The sequence below is a fragment of the Emys orbicularis genome, chromosome 4 (assembly GCF_028017835.1).
Source record: "Emys orbicularis isolate rEmyOrb1 chromosome 4, rEmyOrb1.hap1, whole genome shotgun sequence".
Classification (NCBI taxonomy): Eukaryota; Metazoa; Chordata; order Testudines; family Emydidae; genus Emys; species Emys orbicularis.
In genome coordinates this window covers 138,166,193-138,191,841 of record NC_088686.1, presented here as the reverse complement: position 1 = coordinate 138,191,841, position 25,649 = coordinate 138,166,193, and the positions used below count along the sequence as shown (strand labels likewise).

Genomic DNA, 25,649 nt, shown 5'->3' with positions numbered 1-25,649 from the left:
TCCTTCATGTGGTGTGGCTCGGGCCCAGCTGCGAGGCCAGTGTGCAACGGTGGGAGCATTTTCTGCACCTTCTTAAAGGGAGCAGCAGGTCCCACTCCCGAGGGGGCTCCTCACCCCATTTATCCCAATATTGTAAGGCTGCCAGGCCTCCGGTTGGTGCAGAGCTGGTAGGCTCCCTACCCAGATGGCTAGTGGTAAAATCTCCCTCTGGGTCCTAGGTGCAGGGACGGCCAGGGGGGCTCTGCGCACTGCCCCGCCATGAGCACCGGCTCCGCAGCTCCCATTGGCTGGGGACCGCGGCCAATGGGAGATGCTGTGGCGGCACCTGTGGGCGAGGCAGTGCACAGAGCCACCTAACCGCCCCTCTGCCTAGAAGCCAGAGGGAGATGTTGCTACTTCTGGGGAGCTGCCTGATGTAAGCGCCGCCCGGAGCCCGCACCTCTGCCCCAGCCCTGAGCCCCCTCCCGCACCCAAATTCTCTCCCGGAGTCAGCACCCCGAACCCCCTTCCTGCGCCCCAACCCCCTGCACCAGCCCTGTGACCCCCTCTTGCGGCGGGGGCCAGAGCAAGGCCGTGCGTCCCCGACCTGCGGCTTGCAGAGGGGGCCGGAACCGGAGCCATGTGTCCCCGACCCGCGGCTTGCAGAGGGGGCCGGAGCCGGGGCCATGCACCCCCCTCGCAGCTTCCTAGGGTTGTGCACTCCCCTCCCCCATGCCTCCGGTGTGCCCCCCCATGTGTCCTGATATTTTACTCTTGAGATCTGGTCACCCTACAGGTCAGTGACTGGCGGTGGCCTGCCAACAAGGGGTGGCGGTGGGCTGGGGAGCCCCCTCGGGAGTGGGACCTGCTGCTCCCTTTAAGAAGGTGCAGAAAATGCTCCCACCGTTGCACACTGGCCTCGCAGCTGGGCCCCAGCCACACCCCATGAGGGACCTCCGGCATTCCCAGTGGTGCTAGTTCCCGCCACGACTGTCATGCAGGATTCATGCTGCCCCCGTGCCCTCTCCCCCGCCCAAGGAAAGCTAGAATATGGCCCTATATGGCCCATTCCTGCCTGGGAGTGCAAGGGGCTCCGGCTTCCCACTCAGACTAATAACTGGTTAGAACTGGGTCCAGGGAGGGCAAAGTCCAGGAATGAGCCGAGGGTCAGAAGCCAAATGCCAGAGCCGAAGGCGTGGTAAGCCATGGGCAGAGCTGGGGATCGAAGCCAGAAATTTGAAGCTGGAAAGGAGCAGGGACTGGAACAAGGGCAAGTGCTGCTGCAGGCAAGGTACCCGGTAGGCAGCTGCTAATCTGCGGTGGGGGCCGGGCTTAGAACCGTCAGGGGCTGTGACTCTCTGTCAGTTCCAAGGTAGTGCAGATAGGCTCACTGATTGCTTTGCAGCGAAGTTAGTCAGGGACTAGGCCAGCGGCTGGTCCTAGCTGGTCTGATACCTGACAGCACCCCGCTTCTTTTAGGGTTGCCTCCCTGGAGCCCTTGGGCTGGATTTCTTGGGGAGCCTGCAGGAGGTCCAGGGCATGGACGTGTTCCAGGGATTCCCACAAATGCTCTTCTGGGCCGCATCCCTCCCCATCACTCAGCTATTGGAGTCGCCCCCGGACTTGGCGGGAGTCCCGAATCCGCTGGCCCATGCGTTCCTCTTGGCCCAGCCCAGTTATTGGCAGAGGGGGAGGAGTAGCATGTGGTGGGAAGGGATTCTCGGTGAAAGGTTTCAGGAAGGAGATGTGGAACAAGGGGTGGACCCTGAGGGATTCTGGCAGCTGCAATCAAAAGGTTACCGGGTCAAGTTTTTCTGTGATCACAAATGGCCCTATGGACTTGTGGTCCAGCTTCACAGAGGAATGGGTGGATTCCAGATCCTGAGCTCCTGAGGTTGTTATGAGTCTCATGCCCAATGTGCAAGAACAGAGGGAGTTAACCCAGGCGACCTGGGCCAGAAGGGGCCGAGAGCAGAATGCCCAAGCGATTGCTGGTAACCGTGCACCAGGGCAGCCTGGAGTCAGAGAGGGGCAGAAATGTTTCATCACAATTCTCCTGTGGAAAATGCTGATGCTGTTGAAAACGTGTCCCTTCTGATGAAATATCATTTGGAACCCCCTCCCGCAATGAAGCGTTTTGCTAGCGTCAGCCATTCAGCCATTTTCTGAATGGAATGTTTGGGGGGTTTTGGGTTTGATTTTTCATTTCGAAACAAACCACAGATTTAAGCTGACGAAGGTCGAAGGCGGCGGGAAACATTCCCGTTTTCTCAGAGCAAAACATTTAGATCGGCTCCAAACACAACTTTTGTTTCATGGGAACTTTCTAATTTTTATGTTTTCAGAACAGGGAAAAAAATGTTCAAAATCACAGGATTTCCTGCGCAGTGAGAAATCGGGTCTGGCCTGGCTCTGCAGGGGAGAGGGGCAGGGAGCGGAGCTGGAGGTTTTATAGCTGGGAGTGTTTCATAATTGCCCACGGTGCCACCTCTGCTCCACGGGCGTCAACGCTTGACCTTTTTCCTCCTGTCGCCCCAGCGCCAGTGTGTCCAGTACGCGCTGAAAGCCTGCCCTCTGAGACGCTACATCCCCAAGAACCCCTATCAGTACCAGACCTGGTATGTGGTGACCTCCTACTACTTCGAGTACCTCATGTTCTTCCTGATCATGCTGAACACCATCTGCCTGGGCATGCAGGTGAGGAGGGAGCAAAGCTAACGACCTCGCTGTTGGGTGGCAACCTTTGATCACTGTCCATGGGGCCTGGGGGTGGGGTGTCCGAGACCACCCTGCTCTTGATAGCAGACTAGCAAGCCATCAAAGTGAGACTCAGGCTGGGCCACTGGTCGGGTGCCCCTGGATATCTGGGTTTGGATCTTGGCTTGTGTCATAACTATAAAGGGAAGGGTAACAGCTCTCCTGTGTACAGTACTAAAATCCCTCCTGGTCAGAGACTCCAAAATCCTTTTACCTGTAAAGGGTTAAGAAGCTCGGGTAACCTGGCTGACACCTGACCCAGAGGACCAATAAGGGGACAAGATACTTTCAAATCTTGGGGGGGGGAAAGGCTTTTGTGTGTGCTCTTTGTTTTAAGGGGTTGTTCGCTCTTGGGACTGAGAGGGACCAGACATCAATCCAGGTTCTCCCCATCTTTCTAAACAAGTCTCTCTTATTTCAAAATTGTAAGTAAAAGCCAGGCAAGGCGTCTTAGATTTACTTTGTTTTTCTCAACTTGTAAATGTACCTTTTACTAGAGTGCTTATCTTTGTTTGCTATACTTTGAACCTAAGACAGAGGGGGTTCCTCTAAGCTCTTTAAGTTTGATTACCCTGTAAAGTTATTTTCCATACTGATTTTACAGAGATGATTTTTACCTTTTTCTTTAATTAAAAGCCTTCTTTTTAAGAACCTGATTGATTTTCTCCTTGTTTTAAGATCCAAAAGGGGTTTGGATCTGTATTCACCAGGAGTTGGTGAAAGGAAGGAGGGGGGAAGGGTCAATTTCTCCTTGTTTAAGATCCAAGGAGTTTGGATCTGTATTCACCAGGGAATTGGTGAAAGGTTTCTCAAGGCTTCCCAGGGAGGGAATTCTTGAGATGGTGGCAGCGGACCAGAGCTAAGCTGGTAGATAAGCTTAGAAGTTTTCATGCAGGCCCCTACATTTGTACCCTAAAGTTCAAAGTGGGGATACAGCCTTGACAGCTTGGAATACTTCAGGCAGTTCAGCATCACTGCTCCAGGGAGGCCCCTCCTATGGAAAAGCCGCGGGTGCTATAGGTGAGGAGGGAGGGACGGTGGCACAGCTGTGTGTGAGTGCGGAGATGCCCCGGGCTGCGGATCAGGAGTCAGGAACATCTACAGAGCTGTGGGGCAGGACCCAGGGCTGGAACAGGGAGGGGGCTAGGGGGCAGGACTATTGGCAGAGCTGTGTGTGGAATGGGGGAAAGCATCACAACTTCTGCTCACATTCCAACCCCGCCAGAGCTCTAGGTTTGTATGTTGGTCTCAGGCTCTCACATCTGGCCCAGAATCTGAGAGCCCAGCCCCATACCTGCTCCCCATAGCCCAGTGGGCTAACCTGTGCCTCTTCCTGGCTCCCCAGCACTACAACCAGTCAGCTGAGATGAACCACCTCTCGGACAACTTGAACGTGGCCTTCACCATCCTCTTCACCCTGGAGATGTTCCTCAAGCTCATGGCCTTCAAAGCCAAGGTGAGTGTGGGGTGAAAGTCTGGGGGGCATGAGTCTGGAGATGGGTGCTGGGGGGGTGAATAACGTGACCAGGATGTGGGCAGCCGTGCCCAGTGGTTGGAGCAGGAGTCAGAGCCCAGTGTCAGAACCGAGTTACCTGAGCTGAGACAAGGCAGGAGCTGTCCCAGCCATGGACAAATGCTTTGAGTAGCCACTGGACTGCTGCTACTGCCGCTGCTGGGCTTAAGAGCTTGTCTGCTGGCTCTCCCCACCCCTCAAGCGCGGTATCCACAGGCAGCCTGCTGCAGGCCAGCTGTGCTCGCTGGGTTGCCTGGAGACTGGCTCCGCTGCAGACCCCGATTCCTGACTGGCAGGTGCGAGTCCGGAGGGGGGCCCAGAGGGTGTGAATCTGGAGGAGGGCAGGGGCTCACCCCAAGCGGTGGGCATGGCATTTTCTCCCCATGCGGCGTCCCGGGAACACAATCCCCTCGGAGCCTGGGGCCCCGGAGAGACCTGCCCACGCCCAGTCACTCATGTGGACAGTGCCACTGAAGTCACCTGGGCAAGGGCTGCAGGCTGACCTGGCAGCTCCTGAGGGGAAGAGCAGGGCCAATCCAGGCCACAAGGGGGAGCCCTTCCTCCAGCTACCTGTTCGCCCAACACCCCCACCCCCACTCCGCTGCTCTCACTGTCCTGGGTGTCTCTCCAATGGGGGTGGGAGGCTAGTGGTCCTCCCTGGAGCTCTCCGGACCCCCCATCAAACCAGGCTTGCGTGTGAGTGGCCCTGGGAGAGCCCCTGAACCTCCCCCCACCACAGCCACTGAGCCACGTGAGAGGCGAGGCAGAGCCCCCCGGCCCGCCCCGCAGGCCTGTCCCCAATGCCACTGAGAGACGGCCATCACCTCCGTGGTCCCTGTCGATGTGCCCGGAGGGGAATCCCTCCCCTGCCCGACCTCACGAGCGATTCAGTCACGTGAGCCGCTGCTCCATGGGCTGCCTTGGCATCCAATGGTCGCTTTTCCCTGAACCCCACCAATGCCAGCCCTCGGGGGTAGAGAACCCCAAATGTGGATGGTCCTCTGGGAACCAAGCCCCCTCCAGGTCATCCCTCTGAGCGTAAGGGATAATCACAGGTTGTCTTGCTGCCATTTGGTTCAAACAGATCCATGCCCACCGGGCACTTACCTAGTACAAGAACAGCCTCCTCCAGCCTCCCCCTGCCTTCCCTATACGCCTGTAGCCCCAGGCAGCCAGCGTGGGGCATGCCGCAAGAGCCGCTGCTTGCGACCCATACACAGTGATGTGGGCCGGGGCAGGTGCACTGCAGGGAATGTTTCCCAGTGCAGCTCCTTGGTCACACACCTCCCCTGTACTTGCGAGCCGTGTCTTCCCCGCCATCCCAGCCCTGACTCGAGCTCCCTTGATGGACAATCACACTGTTGCTGGGCCTGTTGGGGGCTAGGAGCATTCGTTCCCTGGCGTGCCAAGGACTCGCCCAGAATAAGCATCGGCACCAATCAGCTGGGAAGGTCTGACCCCAAGAGCTCAGTGGGTGCTGGGTGCCAGCGGATAGGAGTAGACATGGAAGGAAATCTAAATCCAAGCTCTGCAGTGCTCTCTCCATCTCGAGGCATGGGGGGCAGGCTGGCCATGCTGGCTGTGTTCTGTGTGGGCGAACGGAGACCCTCCCTCTGGCGCGGTGAGCGGGGCAGCGGTTTGCAAGGGAGAAAGCGCGCTGCGCTCAGGAACGGCAGGTCTCCTCCGCAGGGAGTTTATAACCCCCCTGTCTGACCCTCAGCTTCTTCCTTTCCTTTCCCCCTGTTCGGCCCCCCCAGTCATTCCCACCTCATTACTCTCTCCAATCTCAGGGCTATTTCAGCGACCCCTGGAACGTCTTTGATTTCCTCATCGTCATCGGTAGCATCATCGACGTCATCCTGAGCGAGATCGATGTAAGTGCCGCGATGGGCGGAGGGAACGTGTCCGAGAGCACGGGCAGGACAGTGATGTCATGGCAGTGACAGCCTTGGCAGGCTGCCAGCGTCCCACTGTCCCATGGGAGGCCCGGGTTCCTGCAGGACTGCGTGGGACACCGGTCCGGCTGGCAGAGCAACCTGGGCCGGGCAGAAGGAGAATGGGGCAGGGGCATGGGCACACGGGTTAACCTTCTCCTTGCTGTTTAAGAGACAGCGCTGACGGGATCTCTCCTCAGCCATTACACAGCCATGGTGGACCCCCCCAGCCTCAGTGGCCCTCGCCCCACCCCTCCTCCTGAATCTGCCTGGAGAGGTACCCTGTGGAAACTGCCCTTGTCCTGGGACAGAACCAGAACCTCAAGCTGACTCTGCAGTGACATATGCCAGTACTCCCCAGAGGCTGCACCCATGCCGTGCCCTGCCCGTGTTCTTTAAACTCATGCCCAGATGGCTAGTAATCAGCTCATTGGCCTGAGATCACCATAGAGATGGCTGAAAGGGTTCCCCTTGCCTCATGGTCCCTATAAGAAGTTTCTGCCCTGCGCTCTGTGAGGGTCAGGCACCGTTTCAATCTGCTGCGTGTGCTTGGAGTGTGTCAGTGTGTATGACGATTGCCACATATACCCGGTGCCTACTCTGTATATGTGTGCCTGTATATCCAATATACACCGGAGTATATTCGGTATATACCGTCTACATGATACCACACGTGTACGCTGCAGTGTGTATGTACTGAGCAGCCTGCATACAGAAGCATTGTCAGAGAGGCGTGCACGGTGCATTGCTGGGAGCTGTGTACCTCGTTGCTAGCACGTGGCATGGAAACCGGCTCCATACACACATCGGGTGTGCGGTGCGTACAATCGACCCAGCTGTAGTCGGAGAAGTAGCTTCCGAAGTGAGCACTCCAGTGGGGTTAGCACGTCCTCGCTAATAAAAAGGCCCATCCAGTTGTCACTGCAGAGTCCCCGCTCTTTGTGCTGTCCCAGAGTAGCATTGATCCGTTCCCCCGCATCTGAGAGCGAACCATCGGCAAGGAGATCCGGCCCGGAGGAGATGAAATGTCATCCTCTCCTGTTCTCGGGCACAGCTTCCCAGCCCCAATGCACACCAGTCCTGCATGGTGGATTGCCATCCCTACAGCCCAGAGGAGCCCTCTGGCTGGCTCCGTTCTCCTGGGGCAACTGCACTGGCTGAGCGAGCTGCCGAACTCCAGAGAGCAGGACTCCTCAGAGCCGCCCCCCACCGGGTATTGGGTCATTGGCTCCATTCCCATGTCACCACCAGCTAACAGCAACCAAAAGCCCTCCTAAGCAGGACTGCCACCCCGGCTTTAGTGACCGGCACTGTGTCAGCCCCTCTGCTTTTTCACCATTCCCAGCCAGCACAAAGGACAAACCCCTTAGGGAGCTTGCAGAGGTCCCCAAATTGCCTGCTCATTTGGGCAGTTGCCAGCTGCTGTCAGGAGTTCCAGGCAGAACAGCAGCTACCAGCCCCTTTCCCCAAGCACCGAGCTGCCATCAAGCGGCTCTGTGCCCACGGAGTGCTCTCTGTCTGCCCGGGGGGCCTTGAAACACGTTCTGCGCTGCTGTGTCCTTCCCAGCAGTTCTCAGACATGAGGGCACCTGGGCTCCAGATCCCATTGTTGCTTGGGAAGGGATCCACTGGAGCTCTGGCTTCCCACTGGAAAGAGCTTGGCATTCAGTGGGTATCGAGAAACACTAACGGGTTGGGCACGCTGCCCAAGTCACCCCACATCCCCTCCTCCAACAAGAGACCTCGGGGCTGGTTTTTTGGTCTCGTTCCAGAGGGTTCACTCGGCCACCCCACAATCCCCCCACCCCTCATTTCCCCCTTGACATCGCTCCCAGGCACGCACCTTGACAGCCCCCCTCATGGCCACTGTCAAAGCTCCAGGGGTAAGGGGAGATCCTGTCTGGCCACCAGGAGCTAAGGGACCCAGAGTTCTAGGGACCGTGCTGGAGGTTTTGGTTAGGGGGAACTAGGCTTAGTGAAGCCGGGCATGTAGCTGGAGAGCATCAACCCCACCCGGTAAGTACTCCTCTCTGCCCGCCGTTGGCAGCTGGGGTTTCTGGGTCATTGCAAGTGGTCATTGCCCATCAGGGTATGTGTTTGCACCTGTCTCACCTGGAGTCTGTAGCCTTGTCTGCTCTGGAGACTGAGCGATTGCTTAGGGCCCCAAGCAGCTGATGGGGGCTCCCTACTGGCTTTTTCAGTATGTGCTGTGTGGGGGCCCCTCAGAATGTTCCTGCTTAGCCCAATGGGCTAGCACTGCCTCTGGCTCTGGAATGCTGCTTCCTGCCCAAGCGCACAGACCCCGGGAGCACCGTGGTTTAGGGAGACAGCACTCTCATGAAACTCTGCCAACTGGGTCCCAGCAGCGCCAATGGGACAGGTTCTCCAGTAACAAAGCCGTCCCTGGCAGTTGTTTTCTCCCAGAAAAATGTTAACGCTGGTTTGCTATGTCTATCCTCTCTTGCTTTCTCTCTGCTTCCTTTCTCTCTCCTGTTTCTGTGTACGGCTGTTCACTGACTCGTGCAAGATGGGGAGGAGAAGGCCTTGCTATTTGAAGCCCTTTCCTGAGTCACTCAGGTCCCGATCCAGCAGAACATTGAAGCACATGCAAGCGGTCCCAATGGGACTTAAAGTTAAGCACCGTTGCTGGATCATGCCTTGTGACCGTGATCCAAAGCCCACTAAGTCAATACACTCGTTGACATCACTGCACGGTGGGTAAGGCCTTAGGAGTGAAATTCACTCCTGCACACAGGGCCAGCACAAGGGCTAGACACCACTTAGGCCTGGTGTGACGCTGTAAGTGGTGCTTGTAGCTGTATTCCGGGCATAGGGGAGAATTGCTTTCTATCCGCGGACCATTTTTGCGGATCGAATGTGGATACAAATTTTGTATCCGCACAGGGCTCTAGGAATAGCTACTCTCTAGGCATTAACGAATTCAGCACACTTGGGTGAGAGGGTTTTGTGTGTGGACGCGAGCCGGGGTCGGGGCAACACCCGAGAAAGAGCCTGCATTAACTTGATAGTGAAGATGAACCTGAAGTGACTTAGGAGCTGAAGTCTCATTTTCAAAAGTGGCTCAGACACCTGGGAGCGTAAGACCTGCTCTGCACTTGAAAATGTAACTGTTGTGTATGTTGGCAACAGGCATGAATTTTTGACCAATATGTAGCTATAACAATGCCAATATAAAGCTGCTATGTACTTGTATTCCCGTTCCCATATGGGAATAGCTATCCCTGTATAAAGCACCTTCTACACCAGTATAATTGCGTCCACACCAAGGCAGGTTGTATTGCTCTAACTACCCCGGAACAGTTCAAGCAGAACAACTTTCTAGTGTAGACAAGGCCTATGTCTCATTGAACGTCACTGGGGGCTTAGGCCTTTAAGTTGCTCTGGTACTTTTGCAGATGTTTCCCCTAGTGCCTATCTTTAGGTTCCCAAGTCAGAACATTTCTCTTCCAGTCTTACCCAGCTTGATATTTCCTTCAAACTGCCCTAGGGGTTGGGCCTGGATTCAGATCTGCCTTGTTGTGTGTGTTAGTTTTTGGGCCATCCTACCCTGTCTTCTTTCTGTCTCTCTCTCTCTCTCTCTGTTTCCCGTCTTTCCCTTCCCTCCAAGGATCTGTGTCTCTGTCTGGCTCTCTCTGGAACCCAGCCGCCTGTTTCTCTTTCTCTCTCTGTCTCTCTTTTGTTTCCTGCCTCTCTGACAGTTTCTCTTGCTGACTTCTTGTTCTCTCGACAGACGTTTCTTGCTTCCAGTGGCGGACTGTACTGCCTAAGCGGAGGCTGTAATGGCATTGTAAATATCAGCTGCATGTGCTTGCAGTGGGTCTCCTTATTTTTCTTCCTCTAGTTGTTTCTCTGCTGCACTCGGCTGCTGTATTTGCGTGGATTGCATGGTGTGAATCCAGGGAGCTGCTCTGCAATGCACAGGGTGACTCTCCCATAGCGGAGCGGGGGTAGGAGCTAAAGACACCAATGGTCTGGGAGCGAAACACACCCAACCTCTAGGAGATCTTCTTACCTCACATTGAAATGTGATCTCCATCCATCTGTCTATCCATCCACCCCTCCCTATCCCATCCCGACCCATCCATCCATATTACACTTTTCTTCTATCCATCCATCCTTTGTCCATGAAATACAGCAAAACTCAACCAGAGACAGAACCATCTAACTAAGGTTGCATCCGGCTGTTGTACAGACAGGACAGTCGCTCTATCTGCTCATTGTATCATCTAACGCAACGTTAGTTTGTAGAAGGTCTCTCCCCACAGCTGTATGCGCACAGCTTCTTACAATGTGATTTGGTGCAATTGCAGGGATACGTTTCTCGAACCTCCCTTTCTCTGCGGAAGGTTAGTTTCCCTCCTGGCCTGACATTGCCCTGGGCTCTGGGTTCCCTCAGTCCTGTTCGGCTGTGTATGGTACAGAGCCTGTGCTGGTGTCGGTGGTAATTGATCCCCTGGTGATGGACAAAAGTCAGAGTCCCAGAAGCAATGTTCCCTCTAATTTTTCCCACCCATGTGCGGAATGAAGTTTGTTATGTGCACCAATATGGAGGTGACGTGTGACACATCACCTCCATATTGGTGAACATAACAAAATTCATGTGGTGGGGGTGGGGTTGAGGGGCTCGGAGTGTGGAAGGGGGCATAGGGTTGGGGTGCAGGGGTGTGCGGGCTCCAGCTGGGAGTGTGGGCTCTGGGGTGGGGCCGGGGATGAGGGGCTTAGGGCTGGGGCAGAGGGTTGAGTGTAGGGGGTGAAGGTTCGGGCTGTGGGTGTAGCCTGATTTGGGGTGTGTTAGTAGTGTTAATTTAATGTATCCACTTAATTTAATTTTATTTAAATACATTTTTAATTAATTAATAAGTTTAATAATTTTACTAATTATTATTGTGGATATTAATTAGTATGGGTTTTGGCTCGCCAAGTTGTTTGATCAGAAGATAAAGTTCGTCCTGAATCAGGCTTCACAGAGTTTATAAAAGGAACTTCGGGGGTATGACAGGAAGTTTACACTGAGACAGATATAGTCATAAAGACCTTTTTATTAAAATCAATGAAGATAGTAAGCAAATGGTAAAACAGTTAGAATTACAGAGTTACAAATATCACAGTTCTTTAAGATATAGATATAGATATATGAATATAAGATTATAAGCTGCACAGTTGATTTAATACTCACACCCTGTTTTGATAACCCGGTGTTGGGAGATGTGATACCACGCCTATGGCAATTTCCGTTTTCACACCTCTGGCAGAGGAAGCTAATGCAGAGCTGTTTACTCTCTTTTAATTTAACTCTAAGCTGTACTAAAATAAAATATAAGGGAGCTCAAATCCCTATTTAACTTACAATTTGAAAAGAAATAGAAATATGGCCTATTAATAGTTAATAGCCGTGGTCGATGGGTAGCATCAATACGTAGTTGAGGCAATGAAGAGTAGACAGGAGCAGATAGGTGGGTAGATTGCCTGCCTAATGGTGAGCTGCTTCTCCTTTTTGTAGGGCATTAGTCGGAAATCCTTCCTCTTATGCCCAAATTTCATTCTTCCCCCACGGAAATGTTAGGGTACACTTACCCCATAGGCTAGTATGTATGTGCGTATGGATGACAGGTATGTACGCATTTGTGGTGTATCTGTTAGAATTGTGGGCAAACCCCCCCTTTTTTACCCTTTATTGCTATTGGTTCAGGTAAAGGTCTCTAGACATCTGCGTGGGTGTTTTGTCTAATTTTACTTTTCTGTGCTCCTAAGTCACGTGGGCCCTTTAACACCTCCCCCCCTCCCCCCCACAGTGAAGCTCTACATAGCCGCTTTCCTAGCCGCCTCAGACACTCTCCCCGTGCTCCACCCCAACAGCCGAGATCAGCTGAGACAGTCCCTGGCAGCCCCCAGCTTTGAATGCCGGGGGGACAAGAGTCTGGGGATCCTTAGTGCTGGGCAGGGGCCCTGACTGCAGTTTCCTTCCCCTCTTTGGTACAATGGGGTCCAGGGCTATTAGGCATTTGCCCAGGTGCTGGCTAGTTTTCTTTGGGCTCGGGGCAGTGCCGAGTTCTTTGGAGCTGGCGGTGCGTCACTGAGTCAGGTGTTTCGAGCGGCTGCACACACCCCTAGGGGAGATGGCAGGCAGTGTTTATGAATTGAGACAGAAAGAAAAGGGGAAAGAGAAGGCGAGAGAGAGAAAGGAAGGGAGGAGAAGGCAAGTGAGAAGCACGTTTTCCAGCTGAGATGTGACGTGCGATCAAAGCTCAGTGAAGCGGAATAGCACAGGGAGGCAATTTCCGACAGCCGGCGATGCAGAGGAGAAGGCTCTCGCGCCAGCAGTCATGAAGGAAGTCGGCGGTGGACAGATGGAGGGGAACAGATAGAAACAAACTCCATCAGTTTGGCTGGAACAAGTGGGGGTGTTTTAAAGCAGAAGGCGGTACCCAGAGACCTGGAAGGGCTTTTGCTGCTGGTGCTGATACTGCTCTGGGTGGACAGCAGCACGCTGGAACGTGAGGAGAGGCCAGAGATGGAGGCTGGGATGCGATTTGGGGCCGAGATGGAGCTGGGGCAGGGATCACAACAGGCTGATTTTTCAGACCAGGAGCCCTTTGGAGAGCAGAATTTGGGACACTTCACTAAACCCCTCGGGATAAACCCACTCTGTCCTTTGCAGAGCTCCCCCCATACGAGCCAGCCCCATGGCTATCAAGAGGGGCAGCTGGGGTTTCAGTGTGGCAACCTGGAGCGGCTGGAGATGACCTGCTGTTTTTGCTGGACTGCTGCCTCTGGCACTGGCACCACTGTGGTGTTAAAGCCTGGTGACCAAATGTCACTATCCCCATTGGGCAGCTGGGGAAACTGAGGCACGGAGCGGGTCAGTGATTTGCCCAAGGTCACCCAGCAAGTTGCTGGTGGAGTCGGGATTAGAACCCAGGACTCGTGGCTCCCCACATCGAGCATTAGGCCACAGCTGCCTTGTGGGGAGTGGGATCTTGTACTATGATCATCTGATCTCATGCCCATGGCCTGTGCCTGGCACACCCCCTCTGTACATACAGGCAGGTCAGGTCTCTGCTCCCCCGTCTGCCCCACGCCGCCCAGTGAGTCAGTGTGCCAGCCACAGCAGCTCCTGGCTGCTCCCCAGCGAACGCTACCGAACAGGACGGTGCAATGAGACAAGACAACGCTGACGTGGGCGTGGCGGGGGCTTTTCCCCACAAGCTGTGATCCTGGCTGATCAGCACTATGGAGTGTTTGCTCAGCTTGTTCCAAAAGTTATTGGGAGCCTTTGCTCCGACGCAGACACCTGGGGCTCCTGGTGGGGAAGGCAGCGTGTGAGCTACAGGGAAGATGGGGTTAGGGCTCTAGCTAAGGAGACGGAAGGTCCAGGTTCAATTCCCTGCCCCAGGCTCCCTGGGGAAGTCACGCTGGGCCTCAGATCCCCGTCAGAACCTAGCCCTGCCTTACCGCCCGGCGGGTGCGAAGACTGGGATCTGTGAATTGCTTCGAGATCTGCTGACACGAAGAGCTAGGAGGTGTTATTACTGCAGGTCCCATGCCCAGCAGCGTTTGGCTACTCGAGCGGGTGTCGTGCTGTCAGTTGTGTGTCTGTGGCCCCTGTCGCGGAGCGGAGAGTTCCCACTCTTGCCAAGAGCTTTTCTCTCCTGATAGCCTCCTTTGCTGCACCTCCCCCTCGGGAGGGCTCCGATCCCCACTTCCCTCCAGACAGGGAGGGACTCGCGGGGACTTAGGGCAGCAATATCGTCTTTCGAAGGTCTCCCCCACCCTAACCTACCCTATTCCTTCCTTCCCTTCCTCCCACCCCACCCTGGTCGGCCCCGCTCTATGACCCCAAACCAAACATGCCCAGCCAGCTCAAACCCTTTGCCCCCTGCCGTAGACCTGCTGCAGCCAGGAGGCTCTCGGGCCCAGTGTGGTGGCAACCAGAGCCCCAGGTGAAGCAGGAGGGACCGGATTCCATCATGTAACCCTTGCCGGTGGAGCTGAGCATGGGGGAGGGAGGCTCTCTTCTGGATCACCCTCGCTGGAATGTACTGACTTGGTAGCACTCCTCCACCCTCACTACAGCATGCAGCTCCCCTGAGCCGGCCCAGCGAGTGGGCTTACTCTAACACACATAACACCCAACTGCAGGAGAGCCCTGAGCCGGGCTGCAGATCCGAGAGATCCCTGGGCTGTAGTGGTGAACAGTGGGGGAAATGCCACCAGTTCCGCACAGCAGTGGCTCCTCCCTGTGGCCAAGCAGCCCCGAAGAGCTCAGCAGGTCTCCTGGGCCTGCTCCCTCCCTCCCCTCCCTGGGGCTTCTGTTCCCACTGAGCAGCTAAGGGGCGTGCTTTGCCTGCAGGATTCTGCAGACAATACCCGCGTCTCCATCACCTTCTTCCGACGTTTCTGGGTGATGAGGTTGGTGAAGCTGTTGAGCCGGGGGGAAGGAGTCAGGACCCTGCTCTGGACCTTCATCAAGTCCTTCCAGGTGCGTATGGACCAATCCCCAGTGTGGCTGGGCAACTGGCTTTGAAGATGGGACCTTCAGCCCCAAAGCACAGGCCTCTACTGCTCAAGAGCTCCATTAGCCGGTAGCAGCAGCAGGCCGTTAACCTCGATATGGACTGGTCACTAGCTGGCACGCACTTGACATGTATGTTACCCAAGCATCTAGGAGTTCAGGAGGAGCCACGAAGGGCTTCCCAGATGCTCATTCATACTGGTGTCAGCATGTCTCAGAGCCTCAGCTGGCCCCATATTCCCCAGACCAGATCAGTAAGATCGCCAGCTCCCTTGGACAGGAACTTCCAGGACTGGAGGGGCGCTGAGGGTGCTCTCCAGCACCTCAGTCGTAGGCACCTCTTTGTGCTGAGATTGTGCATGTCCCTTTCTCCCTGCCCCCCCCCCCCAGTGCTTTTCCTAGCTGCAGGGGCAGGGAGCTCCCTGTGCAGGCTGTGGAGTGAGTGACAGCAGCAGGAATGCTGGAGAACGGGTGTTTTTAGTGGCAACTTCCAGCCCCAGCCAGCAGCAGACAGCCTCACTCTCCGGCCAGCTGCCCCGCTGGAACCCTGGCTGGCACCAGAGCTTGGTAGCTCCAGCCCGGAGAACTCCTACTCCTAAAGCAGGCGGGATCCACAGCGGGGATAGGCTGCTCCCTCTCAGCTCCACTCCCACATGAGCCCTGGACCCTTGGTCTCACAGGCCCTGCCCTACGTGGCATTGCTGATCGTGATGCTGTTCTTCATCTACGTACGCTGTGATCGGGCTGCAGGTAAGGAGGTGGGGACAGCGCTGGGGCCCCGGCTGGCAGGGCGTGGGAGAGCCAGGATCCAGGGAGCAGGGGTCACCCCTCGGGCACTCCTGCCGCACGACAGATACAACCCCACTGTCTTTCCACCAGGGGGGTCTCAGAGTGCTCTGCAGTCACTAGTGAATCAAGCCCCAGCAGCCTCCCTGCCAGGGGGAGGCCACTGTTATTATCCCCATTCCGCTGATGGGGAAACTGAGGCACAGAGCTGTCAAACTCCCCCGGCTTCACACAGCAAGTCAGTCGCAGAGCTGGGAACACACCTTGGGCCCCTGACTCCCAGCGCTGTGCCCAGTCCACAAGGTCATCCTGCCAGGCCAGCCCTTTCCCTGTGGTGCCAGGCTATTGGCTGGAAAGGAGCCAGCGGGAGCAGTGGTGAGGCCAGGAGCGGGAGCACGTGGGGTGGAGGGTAGCAATGAATGCCTATGGCAGGGCGTTCCTCTGCAGGGCAGCTGGGACCTGAGCATGTCATTCACAGATGTTTGGGGAAAATCGCCCTGGTGGATGGAACCCAAATCAACCGGAACAACAACTTCCAGACCTTCCCACAAGCCATCCTGCTGCTCTTCAGGTCTGTGTAGGCTCCACCCCTTCCTCATCCCACCTCATCCCTTCCCATTCCATCCCCTGGGGGTGCCCGGTACAGCCAGCCTGGGGGCATTTGTAATGCAGAGCCACTGCTGGGGGAAGCCAGCCTGACTTCCTCGAGGGGCAAAGACCCCAGGCTAGTCCCTCACTCCCACGGGTCATTAAAGGGCCCCTCATATGTGCCATGAGGTTGCACTGGATCACAATGCACCAGTCCATGGTGGTGCAACACAAGGGCCTGGGTCTCCCTACACGGAAGCAACAATGAGGTGTAACCATCCTGGCACTGTCATCCTGGCCATCCCCAGGAGCTGGACCCAGCACCTCCAGAGCTGAACATGGAGCTTGTGCTGCGGGGCTACGATCCAGAGCCTCAAAGATATTTCGGCATCACACGCGGCCCCTGAAATCGGTGGCATCGAAATACCTTTGAGGATCTGGGCGTAAGTCCCGCAGCTGGCACGGGCTCGTCCTAGCCGCTGGGGACCTGGCACAGAGGGGGAAGTATGGCTCGCTGACCAGCTGGTTACGGTTGCAACAGGTTCCAGGGAAAATACACTGTGGGTTCAGGTTGTGGCCTGAATGTGCCTTGGGGCCCACACTGGGCTCCCCAGAACTCGCCCAAAGAAGACACATGAGCCCTGTTGGGGATGCCCACAGAGCCCCAGCCCATCAGTGGTGCCTGACTCACAAGTCAGAGGTCAGCTGGGCTTGGTGCTGAACGCAAGGCCAAGCTGGAGCAGAGCGGGTCGGAAAGTTTTAGTTTTTCACCACCCAAAGACGCTGTTGGGCTGAAATTGCAAAGTTTCTTGGGAACGTGTTGATTTCAACACCAGTTCTGATGGCAACGTTTCCAAATGATTTGAATCAAAACTTTAAAAATGTTTAATTCCTCGTCAGCTTAGGTTAGGTTTGTTTCCACGTTGTGGAAATGAAGTGGTGTGTTCTCCATGCAGTAGTTCTACTAGACAGGCTGTGAAACGCTCTCCGGCTTGGATTGGCTGCCCATCGTGTATCGATGTAAGGACCAAATTGTCCCTAACATTCGATGTTTCAGAAATGAAATACTTTTGACTGGAGCCCTGACTTCCACTCCTCTGTTCTAACTGCTAGACGTCACTCTTCTCCCAGATCCAGGGATTGAATCCAGGAGTCCTGACTCAGTCCCCTGTTTTACCTGCTGCATCGTACTCCCCTCCCCGAGCGGGGGCTAGGACCCAGGAGTCCGGACGCCTAGTCCCCTGCCCATCCACAGCTGGGACTAGCACCCAATAATATTGATTCTCGGCCCCTGCTGTAACCACTAGCTCCTGCTCCCTTCCAGCTAATCTCATCCCATACTTCCTGGGCAGGGTAGCCCTTCCCTGCAGAGCCTAGCTGGCATTCTCCCTTTCTCCCTAGGTGTGCGACAGGCGAGGCCTGGCAGGAGATCCTGCTGGCCTGCAGCTACGGGAAAAAGTGTGACCCCGAGTCTGACTGGACCCCAGGGGAGGAGTACACCTGTGGCACAGGTTTCGCCTACTTCTACTTCATCAGCTTCTCCATGCTCTGCGCCTTCCTGGTACGGCTCCTGATTCCGGATCCCCTGGTGTTTAGCTCCCGGTCCCTTCATTGTCCTTAACAGGAGAAGGGTGAAAGTGGAGGCCATAGGATTGTGCCAGCCGGGGACCAACCAGAGAGCGAATGCCAAGGCTTTCTCCCATGAGGTCTCCCGTGGCACCCCAGGTCCGGGGCAGTCCAGAGCAGTCCAGACAGGGTCCAAAGGGTTCAGGGTGTTCTGCAATGTGCAGCTGCCACCCCCCTTCCTGCGAGGCTGAGGGTATAGCACGCTTCATTCGCCAGTGGCAGAAGGAAGGCTGGGAAGAAAAACACCAGTGCTGCTCCAGAACTCAGTCACCAGGAGGCGCTGTCCTCCACCCTCCAGAGCCCACCCCCTGGCAAGCCACTGAGCTACCCACAGTCACGCTGGAGGGGTTGACATGAATGGGCTGCCATGCGGATTGAGGACAAATGTCAGCATCCATCTTGCAGGGGCGAGGGGAGGATTCGCCTGTGGTTGTCACAGGTTTTACTGGCTGGGTATGAAATATTTCCAGGGAGCTAAGGTCTGTTCCCTGCCCAACGGTAGCTGCAGACTCTGCTGGCTTCAGGAAACCCTCTCTGCTTGGCCCTCACTCAGCCCCTGCATGAGGGGATCCATCCACTGACCCTTTTCACCCTCTTTTTTCAGCCTGGGATCCTGTGGGGCACATGGGTCCTGGGTTGGGTCTTGCTCTGGTGAGAGCGAGGCATGTAAAAACGACCCTCTAGTGTGTTCTCCATGCAGTAGTTCTACTAGACAGGCTGTGAAACGCTCTCCGGCTTGGATTGGCTGCCCATCGCGTATCGATGTAAAGACCAAATTCTCCCTAATCCACACAGCAGGCCTGGTCCCTGCACGATGGGTCCCCCAGGGAGAAGACAGAGAATGTCTGAACGAGGATATCGGGGCGGAGATCTAGCAGGCAGGTTGGAGAGGAGAATTTTGTACAAAGTGTGTAATTTGTCAGAGGAGACCAACCAGTAGCAGTTTAGAGCACAGGGAAGATAGCAGGGCACCAGGCCGTGCGCTGTCATTTTATATACGTCCTTCACATTTGGAGACCTCATGTCCTGCCCTCTCTGGTGCATTGTGGGACAGACGCTCAGCTGACTTCAATGGGAGCTGCTTTGTGCCAGCTGAGGATCTGGCTCCGCATCTGGTCCCCTTCACGTACGCTCCTCTCTTGCCAGATTATCAACCTCTTTGTCGCTGTCATCATGGACAACTTTGACTACCTCACGCGGGACTGGTCCATCCTGGGTCCTCACCATCTGGACGAATTCAAAAGAATCTGGGCAGAATACGACCCGGAAGCCAAGTGAGTGAGCACTGGTCTGTGGCTGGCCTGGGTCTGAGTGGCAGCCAGGGAGGCCAGCGGATTATTTCCTTAAAAGGCTGAGAGAAGTTAGCACAGCTGGAAGGTGCTGGATTGGCAGCCTGTGGGACTGAAGTCCCCTGTTTATCCACAGCTCAGCCATAGCACAATTAGCGTCAATACCAAGGACTGTGGCAGATTCTCCAGTGCTGGCAATTTTTAAATCAAGCCTGTACGTTTTTCAAGATGTGCATTAGTTCAAAAGGAATTATTTGGGGCAAGTTCTCTGGCCGGTATTATACAGGAGCGTTGACCGGTTCTATTCCCCGCTACCCAGAACGCACAGGGTCACAGACAGGCCCTTGAGCTTGAAAAAGAATGTCATTTCTTCACTGCTTCAGTGAGTGATCAGGCCACCGAAACAGGGCCAAACAGGCGCACCCCCAGGTTCAGGTACTCGCCTCGAATACATTGTTACAAAGTTATTCATTATATACGGTATAAACACTTTCCTGCCTAGCCGAGATTAGCTGGCTAAGTCAGTTGTTTACCTGATGAGGTTGCTGACCAAGATGTTCACTTGATTGAACTGCTGACCCAGTTGTTAAGCTGATCAGGTTGCTGGCTCATCTTTTCGCCCAGCTGTTCTCCCTCCCTGCCAGACCATGTCCCAACACCAAAAATATACATGCTACATGTTACATATCCTACAAGGAGGTCAGACTGGATGAGCACAGTAGGCTCTTTTGGCTTATGGCTCTAAAGCCCTGCTGAGATGATCATCCGAGGTGCTAGTTATAACAGTGGCTTTCTGAGACCTGTTAAGAACTGGCCTGAGACACACCAACTCATTTAACGCAGGCCCCCAAACTGCCCCCAGCTGGATTCTAGACTTGGGAGCTTCCAGTCCCCAGTGACATAATATTGAAGCATCCAGTCCCCAGTGACATAATATGTCAGCACTGTAGTGTCATTCTACAATGGCCTGCAATATGAAACCCCATCAGTTCCAAAATTATCTGTCTACCTACATACTTCTCTGCCCCCCATCTCTGTAGTGCCTGGGGGCCTTGCCTACATTAATGAATTTACCCTCGCACCAGTCTGTGCAGCACAGAAGTGTCCATGTTGAAGATGGAGTGTAGCAGTGAGGGACTCACCCCTGCGGCGCCTCCTGCTGGTTGTCCTTGGGAATTAGCTCTGCCAGCCTTGGAGCGCCCTCTGCAGGCTGGTGATCCGCCTTGCCACTGGCCCCGTGTCCCTCCCAGGACCCCAGTGCCCCTTTCTCTGGGTGCTGCCCCCTGGCAGTACCCCACAGTTCTGGGTCTCCCCCTCCCAGGGGAACCCCCACCCACTATCCCCACTTCGCCTCAGTCTTGGCTACTGCCCAGTCTCCGTCTAGCCCCCGTTCACTGGGGCAGACTGCAGTATCAGCCACTCATCACAGGCAAAGGGGTTCGGACCTGCTGCCTCTGCCTACCCACGGGCTGCCCCCTGCAACCCAGTACCTAATAGGCCTTACCAGGCCTGCAGCCTGGGGCTTTCCTAGGCCGGAGCCTCCCTGGCTCCCTTGGCCTTTCCCCAGCTCTGCTCCACTCCAGATATCTTGTTAACCTCCCTGCAGCCAGGCCCTTCTCTCTCTGAATGCAGAAAGAGGCTCCTGGCTCCCAGCCTCTTATACAGGCCAGCTGTGGCCTGATTGGGGTGTGGCTCAGCTACGGCCACTTCCCCAATCAGCCCGGCTTTTAGAGCACCAGCCCTCTCCAGGGCTGCTTTTACCCCTGCAGCCCTCCTTCAGGGCTGATTTCAAGCCCTTCAGGGCAGGAGCGGGTGTCCACCCTGCTACATGGAGAAACTGAAGTACAGACAGACTTAAAGCCCAGATTTTTCAAGGTTTTTGGCATTGCTGCACTGAGTTTTGCAATGCCTAATTGATTTAGGAGCCTAAGGTTCATTTTCAAAAGAGATTTAGGCCGTAAAGAGCCAAAAATCCCATTGCCAGCATCTATATCCCTTTGGAAACGAGCCTTTGGCTCCTGAATCAATTTGGTGTTGCATCACTCAGCGGAGCAACGTCTGATACCGTTAAAATCTGGGCCTAAGTGACTTCCCCAAGGTCACACAGGCAGTCAGTGGCTGAGCCACAGATCGGACCTTGAGCTCCTGCCCCCCAAGCCAATTAACTCCCCATCCCCAGCCAGGGTTTGCAATTCTACCACTGGAGCAGATGGGTAAAGCACAGCTGTCTCTTGACTCCTGCAGGGGAAGAATCAAACATCTGGATGTGGTGACCCTGCTGAGACGCATCCAGCCTCCCCTGGGCTTTGGGAAGTTCTGTCCGCACCACGTGGCTTGCAAGGTAACAACCCCTTTGCAAAGGGTAAGGTTCCATGATTGACATGCTGGACGGCTCTATCCCAGTCCCGGCCCCCTCCCTCCAGCACACCCTGCAGCCTCTGGGTTCCCCAGCTCCCACCGAAAGGGGCTGGGGAGAAATCCAGGGTTGGTTTTGTGTATCCTCATGATCTGATATCAAGTGTTTAATGGAGAAGGAGGCTTTTGGGGGGAGCGAGACAATTTAAACGGGCGGAGGCTGACACACTTCAGGTTTCCTGAATTATAATCCCCCATGGTACCGTCAGTCCAATACAAGGCAGAGGCCCCCAGCTCTGAGAAGACCCCCAAACTCTTGGTCAGACACAAATCTCAGCTAGAGATGGGTCCAAGCTGCACGGCTCAGCTCTAGTGTCCCCATGTTCAGGTCTGGGGTTGGGGACCAGGCCTTTCTTCAGCTTCGGTGGGTCCCATTGTAGCTGCATGAAAGCTCTTATGGTGGGAGTCCAAACTCCTCAGCGGGGAACGTGTCCCGTTGTCCGCAGGGGGCAGCTCTCCAAAAGCCGGGGGCTGCAGAGGGAGCAGGGAGAGTGGGCGGCACTTCTTCCTGCACCCGCTCATTCTCCACAGAGCATGGGAGACATTTCTGACTCATGCCATCAAAGCGTTAACAAAGCCACCCAGTTCCTGGGTCAGAGTTCAAGGCAGTTTTGCCATTTTAAACCAGCTGTGGATTCTGGAGCACTGGGTGAAATGGCATGTTATCAAAAGGCCATGCGGTCTTATCCCAGAATCCTTTGGGTTGGACGGGCTCTCTAGTGGATCTTCTAGTGCACCCCGCTGCCTTTGTGGTTGAATGGATTTCACTGATCCCATCCCTGATAGAAGGATGTCTTGGTCCTGCTTTGAGCAGGGGGTGGGACTAGATGGCCTCCTGAGGTCCCTTCCAACCCTGATATTCTATGATTCTATGTCTTCCCAATTCCCTCACCTTCGACATCTCCACTGGTGAGGCCACACCTGCCATATGCAGCCTGCCGAATAACCCAACCCGTCTGAGTTATAACCTTTAACCTGACTGTTCCCATGCAGCCTATGCCTCCGTGGTCTGTCTTTGCTGACTGGTGAGCTGTGCTCTGGAGAGCGTCCTTTGCACAAGTGCCGTGCAATAGAGACGGATCTCCGTTGTCATGAATATAAAGGGGACTCTCTCTAAGGGGGCTGCTGGACACAGATGGACCAGGAGGGTCTCTCTGGTTCCCTAGCTCTCAGACTGTGCTGCCATTGTCACGGCGCAGCATCTCCCTTAGGCCTGGCCTGAGCGGTCCTGCCGGGGTCTGCTGCCGGCCCTGTGCGTGGGAAGTGTGCTCCGGGCTGGGGGTGAACGCAGTTGTCATTTGTTGTGCAGCGCCTGGTGTGCATGAACATGCCTCTGAACAGCGATGGCACCGTCACCTTCAACGCCACTCTCTTCGCTCTGGTGCGGACAGCCCTCAAGATCAAGACGGAAGGTGAGGGACACGCTCTGTCTGCTTTGGTGCCCTGCCCTGCCAGCATAGCGCTGGCTGGTGCATCTATAGAGACCGCCTCCAGAATGCTTCCCTAGCCCCACCCATGCAGGGGTCCCTCCCCAGCCATCAGCGTGAGACGTGAGTAATATCGGCTACCCTGGTGCATTTCATCTGGGCACCGAGGGCCAGATCCTTTGCTGCTGCAAATCAGCATGACTTGACTTCAAAGGAGAGACGCCTGTTTACACCTGCTGGGAACTTGGCCCCTTATAATTTAGCCTCACATCGCCCATGTGAGGTAGGTGAGGGTTGTGTAGGGATCCTTTTACCCATCCACAGAATGCTGCCTTCTTCTTTGAGGAGTGTCCCTGGCGGTGCTCCACCCCGAGCACCTTTGATTGGAGATGTTCACTAGCAGTGCCTGTTCGTCCCATGCATGCACTCCAGACATCCCCGGGCTCCGTATTGAGGGTATATAGAGCTGCCCAGGCAAATTGCCCTCGATTCCTTCTCAACTACCCGCTGGCCTGAGACAGAGCGTCAAGCTTGCCCGCTTCCGCTTTGCTCTAGCTTAGCCTCGAGTTCCTAGTTCAAGGTTTAGTTTAGTTTACTTGCCTCTCTCCTTTATTTTATAATTGTCCCTCTTCGGTTAATTTGGGGAGGTTCTGCTTAATAGCCCCTTTTTTCCTCCTCCCCCTTTCTGAGGGGTTTGCCTTGGGGATTGTCATCAACCTGGTGTGCCGGGCTTCCTGGGATGCAAGCGCTGCCTTTCCCGCTGGGAATCGACCCTGGTCAGCGACGGACATTCCCAGTGTATCCGCTGTCTGGGACACGCCTCCAATTCCAGCCAACTCCAAGATCTGCTCAGCTTTTCAAAGCAGATCTAAAAACTCCTGGAGATTCAGCTTAGGATCCTCATGATGGAGCTCGCCGTCCAACCAGCTCAGGGTCCAGGCCCAAGAGACCCCCTGTACAGCCGCAGCCAAGTGAGCACAGTGCCCCTCAATCGCCGTACCCCGCTCGCCTCGGACTTTGCGGGTAGGAAGACAGAGCGCACTGCTAAAATTCCCAAGCGGAGTTCCGGCTCTCCTCCTGGACGGCCCACTTCAAACGACCCTCAGTCACCGTCAAGATTGACCGTTTCAGAGACCTCCTGTCCCAGGTGTCAGGAATGAGGGCCTGCAGCTGAGCCTGCGACTAGCTAGTCTCCAGGCATAGCAAGCCCAGATGGGCTGCAGCAGGACCGCCTGACTGGCTGAAGGGAACCAGCCAGTGTGCTTGTAAGCCCAGCAGCAGCAGCAGGTCACTGGCTGCTCAATGCTTTGCCCACAGCTGCAGTCACCCCAGACCTATCTTGCTCCAGCCTTGTTCTGCCCACTCCCAGCCCTGCCCCAGCCTGATTCCTGTTTAAACCCAGTTTACTCTGGCTCTGGACTCTGACTCCTTCTTCCTGACTCCGGTTCTGCCCCTTGGCTCCGGACTAAAGCTCTGATCCTTGGTTCTGGTTCCCAGTCCCTCCTTGCTCTGGCTCCAACTAGTAGGCTGGGCTGCCCCAGTCCTGACACCGGGAAGGGCACCGCTGAGGCTCCATCCTGCTATAGAAACGACCCTAAACGCTCTGCCTCTAAAAAGTCTGTAGCATAAACAGACTTTTCAATACCACCTCCGGTGCCTAAACATGTGACCCTGACAGCAACATCGGTTCCTCCGAGCTCAGCATCTTCAGTATCAGCGCTATTGACTAGACAGATACCACCAGAACAATCCACATCCTCGGTACTGACACTGGTCGCGTCAGAGCCCCATCCAGTCCAGGTTCACCCAGTACCACAGAAGTTTTAGATTCTCCAAAGACTTGTTGGAGTCTGATGAGCCAGAATGGGTACCACATGGGTATCGGTAGTGAAATCTGCAGGGCCTCTGAGACCTTACTTTCCTCCGGTACCCCCGGGTTCTCCTGTACCACCTGTCCCAGGTGGAGAACCATCCTCGCCTCCAATGTCTGCTCCTCCTCTGGACTGTGCTGAGGACTCCACTTCAGATTCTCAGCTATCTGTGCAGGGATCCCCTAGGTACCACCATAGCAGCATCTCTCCTGATACCTTTGTGACGGGCTGGACCCCCTGGGATGTCACCTGCTGTGCTGGGATTTCACTGAGTCAGACCATTCTGCCAGCCTGGGCCCCCCTTTACCTGGTCTTGCTGGGCTCGGCTCCCCCGTCTTTTCCAGCCCAGCACACAGGCAGGGCCACACCCATCTGCACAGAGAGACAGAGATCCGCTCTGGGAAGGCTCAGCTTAAGGAGCTTGCCACAGCACCCAGATGTCCACCCTCCCTTGGAGTACAAACCCGAAATTATATGAGATTCGCCTCTTCTCTCAGTGTGGAGGAGGGTGTGCACATCTTCCCCCCCCCCCCCATTAGAAATCACATCGACTGGGTTCTATTGTAAACCAGAAATAAATGTATTAACTAGAACAGGTGTATTTTAAGTAGTTAAGGAGGTAGCAGACAGAACAAAGCATATCTGCCCCAAGTGTTTTCTCCAAAGTCCTGGCAATAGTAGCTGTGCACAGGTGGGGAATAATCATCTTTCCTACCACGACAACTGGCTGTTCAAGGACCATTGTATGTCAAAGTCTTCTCTGCAATACAGAAGCCATCTGTAATGTCCACTTTGACTCCAGTTCAACAGATAAACTTCACAGGAGCATCTCTGAATGCCCTAAGATCCAGAGCTTACCTTCCTTCCGACAGATTTCTGATACTGATGAGTCTTAGTGCCAAGATTCAAATAACCCCCTGACAACAGCAAG

The 25,649-nt window shown here is 55.1% G+C and overlaps 1 pseudogene; it reads left to right on the top strand.

Moving 5' to 3' along the window:
- LOC135878768 (voltage-dependent L-type calcium channel subunit alpha-1S-like) overlaps window positions 1-25,649 on the top strand; it is a 100,239-nt pseudogene that overhangs the window by 54,451 nt on the left and 20,139 nt on the right.